The sequence below is a fragment of the Gymnoscopelus braueri genome, assembly GCF_963280865.1.
Source record: "Gymnoscopelus braueri genome assembly, chromosome: 23".
Lineage (NCBI taxonomy): Eukaryota > Metazoa > Chordata > Actinopteri > Myctophiformes > Myctophidae > Gymnoscopelus > Gymnoscopelus braueri.
The window spans coordinates 10,041,091-10,049,869 of NC_137625.1; positions in this window are offsets into that span (position 1 = coordinate 10,041,091).

The window sequence follows — 8,779 nt, forward strand, 5'->3', positions numbered from 1 at the left end:
ATATGAAAATTCATTGGAACTGCTGGTGCCCTGCATTCATTCGAATGGCCCCGTCCGTGGTGGTGGGTAGAGAGTACTGAAAACAAAGTAATTTTTTTTAGTAACCCTAAAAAATAACTAAACGTTACCACTTGAGAGATGAAAAAACATAACTACCTGGTTAATGAACTGCTCAAAAATACAAAGCCATTGCAGGTAAGAAAAACTGTATTCGATAAAACTGCCATTTATTAGCACATGTACAGTATAGTATAGTTTACTGTTACACACTTTCTGTTTTACAGTAAATACTTTATTATTGTGTTTAATTGTAGGCATACTTTTTAATATGCAATGTTTGTCTCCTTATTTTGTTTTGTTTTGTATTGTTGTTTTGTGTGTTGTGATCAAGTTCAACCCGAACTTGGTCAGCTGAGCGACGAACAGTAAGCAGAGAAAAATAAGTAAAAGCTCGCACACTGAGGGCTCCAATGCGACAGATGCCACAAAAAGCTGGGGATGTTTAGCTGTTCAGACAGAGTCTGAGGAAGAGCTTTGAGCTCGAAACGTCTCAGCTTTTTGTGTATGCGATGCGTTTATTTGTTTTTCTCTGCTTGGGTGGGGGCTATATCATAACTTCTGCAAAAACATATTTCATAAAGAAAATAATAATATACTGTAAATAATATTGTCCAAAGGCTGGAAGCAGTGACATTTTCCATGATATTGACTTTGAAGTCGAGGCCGTGTGACGTACAATGCTTCCTGGTATTGTGGCGGTGGAGATTTCAAGCTTTAATATGTTGGAAATGAGAGCCGATATAACGGCCATTATTTGACCTGCTTGACAGCATCGGTATGACAATTATGTCCTGATTTTTAACCACTATCAACCTGGCGTCCCTTGGTCATTTGTCGTTCACAGGTGAACATTTTCTAAAGTGTTCAGAAATGTGATCTACAAGCTTTGAGCTTGTATATCGGCTGTTTTTGAATTTTGAGCCAGTGGGGCTACGATATGAAAATAAATAAAAATGCTATGTTCTGATTAAAATCCTCAAACGTATGCATTTGCAGGCCCATATCACAGTAGCATCCGTTGTTGTTGCCATTGTTTCTCCTAAGCCCTTCCACCTTCCTGTTATGACCTGAAAAGCATAATTATGTAACCTAGAAACACACACACACACACACACACACAACACACACACACACACACACACACACACACACACACACACACACACACACACACACACACACACACACGCATCATGTGTACAATGCAGCTTTATGTATTGCTCTGCTCCTGTCATCGGCCTCTACTGAAAACGACACCTAAAGAGGCAATTATTTCACAAAAAGGAACGAGAAAGGTGGTAAAATCCTTTACACGCACCCCCCCCACGAGGTTCCCGTTGCCTTTATACTCGCCTGTTCAAGTCCTTGCCAATAAAACCGACAGCGGCGTAATCGTAACGTGTACAGTATATGTGTGTTGACGGCACAGTGTCAAGTCGTACATTACAAGTAAACACGCCGCCAGAGCCAGCCAGGGCCCGCTTGTTGAGACATATTTACCGGGGCTCCGGCTGTCAGCGGCTCTGCCTTGCGAGGCACATGAAAGTGATGGATGAAAGTTTTCTCTCCCAGGGCGCAGCACTGAATTAAATTGAAAGCCACTGTTTATTCCCTCCCCGCACGCGCTTGTGTGTCTCTCTCGTCTCGTCACAGAAAAAATCGGGTTTGTTTGCAATTGATTTAAGCCGGGGGGGTCCTCCGTGTTGGAAGGGAGTACAGGCTAAGGTTTCCCCTCTTGATGGAAAAGATGATTACATTTGTTTTGTCTCTTGCGCCTTCTTTTGCACTCTCTCTCTCGATCTCTCTGCCTCGCCTGTGTCAGTAAATCGGATCAACCGCCTCCCCTGTCAACACGTGCTCCTTGTTGAGCAGTCAGAGTTAATTTGCAAACGTGCTATTTGATTTGTCTCTTCTTTGCAGCCTCACCCACCCCTCGCTCTCACTCTCTGTCCCCTTCTCTTCTCCCTGTCTCAGTTCAGGCCCCCCACCTCCTCTCTCTCTCTCTCTCTCTCTCTCTCTCTCTCTCTCTCTCTCTCTCTCTCTCTCTCTCTCTCTCTCTCTCCCTCTCTTTCTCTTTCCTTCTCTCTCCTGCTCTCTCCACCCTCCATGCACCCTGCTGGGTGGCTCGTCACGTTCCTCAATCTGGAAAATGCAGAAGTTAGGAACTTCTCACCACGCCTCCGTGCACTTGCCATACTCTGTAATGCACACACACACACACACACACACACACACACACACACACACACACACACACACACACACACACACACACACACACACACACACACACACTGGCAGAAACCTTTTGATGAGATGATGAATCCTGTCTGCAGCAGGTGATATCTTGCACACCGCCGCCATCTATCCAGAGCGATCTCCCCAGCCGCGACTGGGCCGTGATAGGGGTTCGTTCCCTGGTTAAGGAGTGCTTGTCAACCGGATTTCCTTTGTAGACGGCCCGTGCCGCCGACCAGAGTCTCCAGCCTGAACGCGGGGTTCGGTGGGGGTGGGGGGGGGGGGAGGGGGAGTAGGATGGGAAGCTTCCTGTGGGGAAACGGCTACAGAGTCATTATTCATCATCGAAGGCTTTCGGTCGGGCCCGTCGGGCGCTCTTCCCTCGGCAGAAGTCCATCTCGGCAACCATTCATCATCACAGGCCTGAACTCAGCTGAGGAGGGAGCTGGGGGGGGGGGGGGGGGGGGAGTGGAGGAAGAGGAGTAGTAAGAGGAGGAGGAGGCAGGGGGGGGGGGGCAGGGGGAACAGTTGAGCGAGACACGCCGGCCCTCCACCAGCGGAGGCCCTAATGAAGGCCCCTCGCTCGGCTCCGGTGCAAAACACCTCAGCGATATTAAGCTAGGTCAATTATGGTGTCGCTTTCAGCCAGCCGTCAAGGTACGAGAGCCCTACATTTCTTAGTCAAAACTCGCCAAGGAATAGGAATAAATGTGCATTAGATAGAAGTTATGGTATTATAACGCTGTATGGCTCTGATAGGTTCCTCGGTGCTTACTGGAGGCAGGGACGGGGGAATGGAAATTTTGGAGTCTTTCATGAGGTTCAGCTGACTGCATCAGGTTAAGTCTAAAGACCAGACAGTCTAGACAATATCTTGTAATGTTACACCTACTTTGCATGCAGTACATGAAAATATACATTAAACCATCTCTTTCTGGGCAGGGTAGCTCAATGACCTGAATTGTCAAAAAAGTATCATAGAATGTTTCACCACTTTACATCACTTGAGGTGCTAACAAAGAAGGAAAACAAATTATTTAAACCAATTTCATTTCAATTAAAATGTTTTGAACATTTGCCCAGAATAGGGATGACACAGCTTATGTGGTTAAAATTATACTTGTATATGTGTGTTTGATGTAATAATAAGGAACTGTATTACCTGGAGACAAGTGCAGTGAACGTGGAGTGCATGTTAGGCTGCAGTATATCTGATGTGTCATGAAAAAAGGCCTCCATACTCAAAATGTTACCTGTGAATGGCCTTTATAATTACCCAGTACTCAGCACAAGTGATTATATATTCATATATATCCTATACTGCCCTAAAGTACATCGCCAAAGAACAGTAACCTGAGGGTTGAAACAGAAAAATGACATTGTAAGTTGTCTTTGGCGTGGAAGTGGGTTGTTTTCACAGCACTTATGGGTAGGATTTGTTACCAATACAGAATCCTAAACCATTGTCAATGGCTTTTGACCTTCAAAACACACAAAATGCTGTCCCTGTGCTGATTGCCTTTTGCCAGGCAGCCTTTGGTTGCTGGAGCGTCTCGGCTAAAGTGTTCCACCTCGCAGAGTACATTCACAGCTAAGAGCACAGCCGCAGGTGCGTGTAAAGTAACACGTTGTGATTATGCATCTCCTCCAGGCTAATCTGATGGAGGGAAAAGAGAAAAAAAGACAACAGTTTCACTGGGGCCTTGTACACTAACCCGCTCCTTTCACAGTCCAGGGGGTGTCCTCGCTAGCTGCTGAGTTTGACTACGCCGGCCGGCCAGCCGGCCCATTACACGTGCACCTGTGTGTGTGTGTGTGTGTGTGTGTGTGTGTGTGTGTGTGTGTGTGTGTGTGTGTGTGTGTGTGTGTGTGTGTGTGTGTGTGTGTGTGTGTGTGTGTGTGTGTGTGTGTGTGTGTGTGTGTGTGTGTGTGTGTGTGTAAATCTGGGCGTTGTGCGGTCCACGGGAGACTTGTCAATAGTCTGAGCCGTATACGATGTGGCAGCCTCACTTCAGGGACAACATTTGCCTTGAAGTGCAGTCTTCCCTCATCTTCAATGTCAGCCCCGGGGCTCAGAGACAACATATGTTCCCCGCGTGTCCCCGAGACATGGCAGCCAGCGTGCGCACTTCCCTCAACAGCCAGTCGCGCAAACGCATCATCACACGGCTCTCTCTGTCTTTCTGTCCTGTCTCTTTCTCTCTCTCTCTCTCTCTCTCTCTCTCTCTCTCTCTCTCTCTCTCTCTCTCTCTCTCTCTCTCTCTCTCTCTCTTTCCCTCTCAAGTCGGAATGCCGAAACAGATGGCCACAAATTACGATGGCAGTTATGCCTTAAAAGTACTCCTGACCAAAAAAAAATGGTGGCAGGCAGCAGGCGCAACCCCCCGCCACCCAACCCCCGCCACTGAAATGACAAAATCATTAATTGGCATTGCGTAAGGGCTGGCTGCCTTAGCAGTGTCTCGCACAGCATGAGAGCCTGTCTAAAACTCACAGATGTAAAAGATTAATCTTTTTGCCTTCAGGTAGGTGAGCTGAAAATCCATGGCTGAACAAAAAAAAAAGGAACTCCTCTCTGTTTGGTTAGGGGGGTGTGTGTGTGTGTGTGTGTGTGGGGGGGGGTACATCCTTGCCTCGCCCGCCGTAGCGGTAGCCGCTAGCTGGGTTTTGTCCTTGAAACCGGGCCTTGCATGAGAACGGCGCTGCTCGCTTTCGTGGCGGGAACATGGAAAATGTCAGCAACTTCGGTATTAAGCGTCGTTATCGATGCGTTCATTCCAAGCAGATCATTTAGATTGTTTGGCGGTGAACTGAGTACTGAGCGCGTTATTTATCATTCGCCTGTCGCCTGTTATTTTAGAGGAGGGGATTGTACGGTACTATCGTGAGCAGTGTGCCAGTTAGTTAGAGAGAGTGTGTGTGCGTGTGCGTGTGCGTGTGTGTGTGTGTGTGTGTGTGTGTGTGTGTGTGTGTGTGTGTGTGTGTGTGTGTGTGTGTGTGTGTGTGTGTGTGTGTGTGTGTGTGAAGAAGAAGTATGCACAGTCTGTTCACCTAAAGAGCAATATGATTACTGCATTACATGTTTTGTTTTAGACTTTTTAAGAATCTTTTTTTTTTTACATTTCAATATGCCCAAAATAGGGACCCCAGGATGATCATGATTAAGCAGCCCCCATAATATGCTTTTATGAGTGTTTTAATTTGAGTTGGTGGTAATTATTTTAGTTCACACAAATACTCAAATCTGATTGGTCAATCATGACATTGACTGTCTGTTACTTCATGATAGCAGACTGCTGTTCTGTACTATAAAAAGTATGTTGATCTGCCGCTATTTTAATCATTTTTAAATCAATGTTTCATGTCAAATTATTGATTTTGTTCATAAGTATAGCCATGTAATAAGGAGGATAATGTACATTGAACCAGATATTATTGGAAAGTAAACCCCTTCAGGGTGAAGCGATTGTGTCACCCTGTCAGGGATTATTTTTCAATAATGACTGGCTCACTGTACATTTTCTCTTATATACTGTACTGTCTGTACTGTACTGTAAGGATGGTACAGATAAAAAAAAACATACTTCAAATCCATTTTATAAAACTAATTTCAGCATTCAGTATCACTTAAGTGTAGACTTAAGTCTGCAAAAGAGCTAGCATTTTGTCAATGAGGACTGAAGTTACCCTCTGTGCCTTGTGAAAATAGTACCCTACTTTTAGTTTTGTGCTCTCGATCAAATTGTCATAGTACAGTATGTCCCTTTTTTCTTTTTTCTTTTTGCATGGATGGATATCTCATCTAGCAATAAAACTTGTGTGTTTATATGAATAACATGCTAAAATGTGTTGAATTAATTGACAAAATTGGCTAAAACTAAACTTGCCAAAAAGAGCATAAAAGTGTTGCTGTAGATCATTGACATGTATTTCACTGAACAAGAGCTGTGCTCATAAAATGGTGATGGTTTTGACAGTGTAATCACCACTCAAACACTTTTCTCTAAAGCACAGAGACTAAACAATTATCTTACATCTTACACAAAGCTAAAACAGTTTAACAGTTTGTCATTTTTGAAACGAAGCGGGTGAACTTGTGTGTTACATATGAATAATCAGACTAATTCACATTTACCCTACAACTTGTCAGAAGCCATAAATAACCCATCAACAGTATGCTAATAACGATACTTGCCTCTCAAAGTGGGGTCCTTCAGTCCTTCAGGGGTTTCCCAGCCAAATGTGTTATATACCGTAGTATCAAAATCATTTTAACCACTTTAACCCTATACATTGGCTATTTTGAAATAACCGATCTGCAAGCTCACAACTTGTGAGTTTGTAGATCTGCTATTTTCCAAAAATCTTGGGAAAAAAATAACAACACAAATCTTGTATGAGGGTCCCTTGCACAAAATATTTTCAGATCACCAAACACATAATAAGTTGGGGGTCCTTGACATGAAAAAGTTTGAGAATCATTGAACTCTAAATGAACGTGCAGTCATTTCCTGGCACATGGAAACACTCTAGCCTTAACCCTCTGATCCACCATTGCCCACCTCCGCCACCACAACTTAATAAACTCTCTCTGTTAGATATTAGCCAAGCAATAAAAAAAGATGAATATTTGATAACAGAGATTCAGACACTGTTATTATTACTGGGCTGTTACATCAGCACCGTGAGCTCCGGCCAAAGTATATTTTTTATTTTATTTTTGTGCATATTTCCTCATGCTGCTGCACGCTAGCTCTGACAATATTGGATTTTCTTTTCTTATTAGAATTATACCAAATAACGGCATCCTTCTGAGGGAACAGGTGACAGGAGAGAAGGTGGACTTGAATCTGTCCGCTGCCCGGTTCCCCTGGTAACGTCGTGCTTAAGTTTAGCGTCTTCAGCCGACTGTTCAATGTATTCTCTACGCCAGCAGCCCCCCACAAAAAAGAAAAAAGAAAAATCCCCCTCTCTCTTTCCTCTTTTACACACTCCCACGGCCATGCCGATATTATTTTCTCCTTTTCATGTCACTCCATCTTACCCTCCTCCTAATCCCCTTCTCCTATCTCTCTCTCTCTTTCTCCATTCTTTCCTTTCTTGCTTCCCTTCCTATTTTCTTCTTTTTTTTTTTGGTCTTTTTGATTTCCATTAATCTTTTTCGAGGGCCTTCTGTAATCCATCTCCCCGGTCGAGAGGGGTATTCCCCGAGGGTAAATTACTCTGGAGGCTCCGCCTGGCCCCGCACTGCATCAGATTGACCCGGTGCTTGTTTGCCATTTTGTATACCGTGCTGTTTATTTAACAAGGAGCACAGTGAGTGTGATTTCCAGGGACGGGTCCCTGTGATAGTAGCTTTGACACCCTGCCTGAGTAATGACCCTCATTATGGAGCCTCTGACAGCTCCCTGAAAGGCCTGATTTATGAATATGCTGGGACCGGAGCCCCGCAAACCTCCACGCGCCAGCCTCACAACCATGGACTCTCTCTCACTCTCTCTCTCTCTCTCTCTCTCTCTGCTCCTCCTCTCTCCTCCTCGCTCTCTCTCCCACCCTCCCTCCCTCCCTCCTTCCGCCCAACGCCCACAGACCATACATACCTGTGCGTGGGCGTTTTCTTTTTTCCCCCCACATACGTACAGTATGGCACACATACATACAGTACATACACACACGTAATGGTTTCCCTAGCAAGCCAATTTTTTTAAACATTTTTGGAAGTCCAAAAACTTTCCTAAAAGTGGGATTTTTTACCAATGTATTGCATTTTCTTAAAGTGTTCTAACGACCCCTAGAGAGAGAGAGAGAGAGAGAGAGAGAGAGAGAGAGACATGCCCGCACGCTGCAACTTGCAACTTTAGTTTTATTTAATTTTTATTGCACAGTATTGGTCAGTGCCTCATGAAAATTTCACACTTCTCACCCCTCAAGGATTAAGCCTATACATATTAACCCTTTTTAAATATCACACATATCAAAGGGCAGTGTAAATAAGTTATGAGGTGTATATATATATATCTCTTCTGTTTTTTTTTTTGTCTTTCCCTTTGCCCCAACTGAATCTATTAAACTGATGGGAAGTTGGGGGCATGTGTCAGGGGTGGGGTGGGGGGAGGGGAGGGGGGGGGGGTGCAACGGTCATAGGGTACACAGTAAAATTGGGATTTCCTTCAGTGAAATGCTTAGTGTTCATTTATTGTCATTTTATTTGCAACTCTGACAATGTACAAAATGTAAACATTACATTTGTACACTATCAGAGTTATTGCCATTCGCTGATAAAACAGAACGCAGAGAAATACGCATAGGGTACACATAGGGACATATAGGGTATTTTTCCCCCACACTATATTAATTATTATCTCACATCAGAACAATGGGGTTTAGGTTCAAAGTCTGTGAGGTTTCCCTTTAAGTGAACACTGGGACTGAATGAGAGAAGGTTGTCACAGCTGGACAGAGAGAGGTTAGACACAGGCTA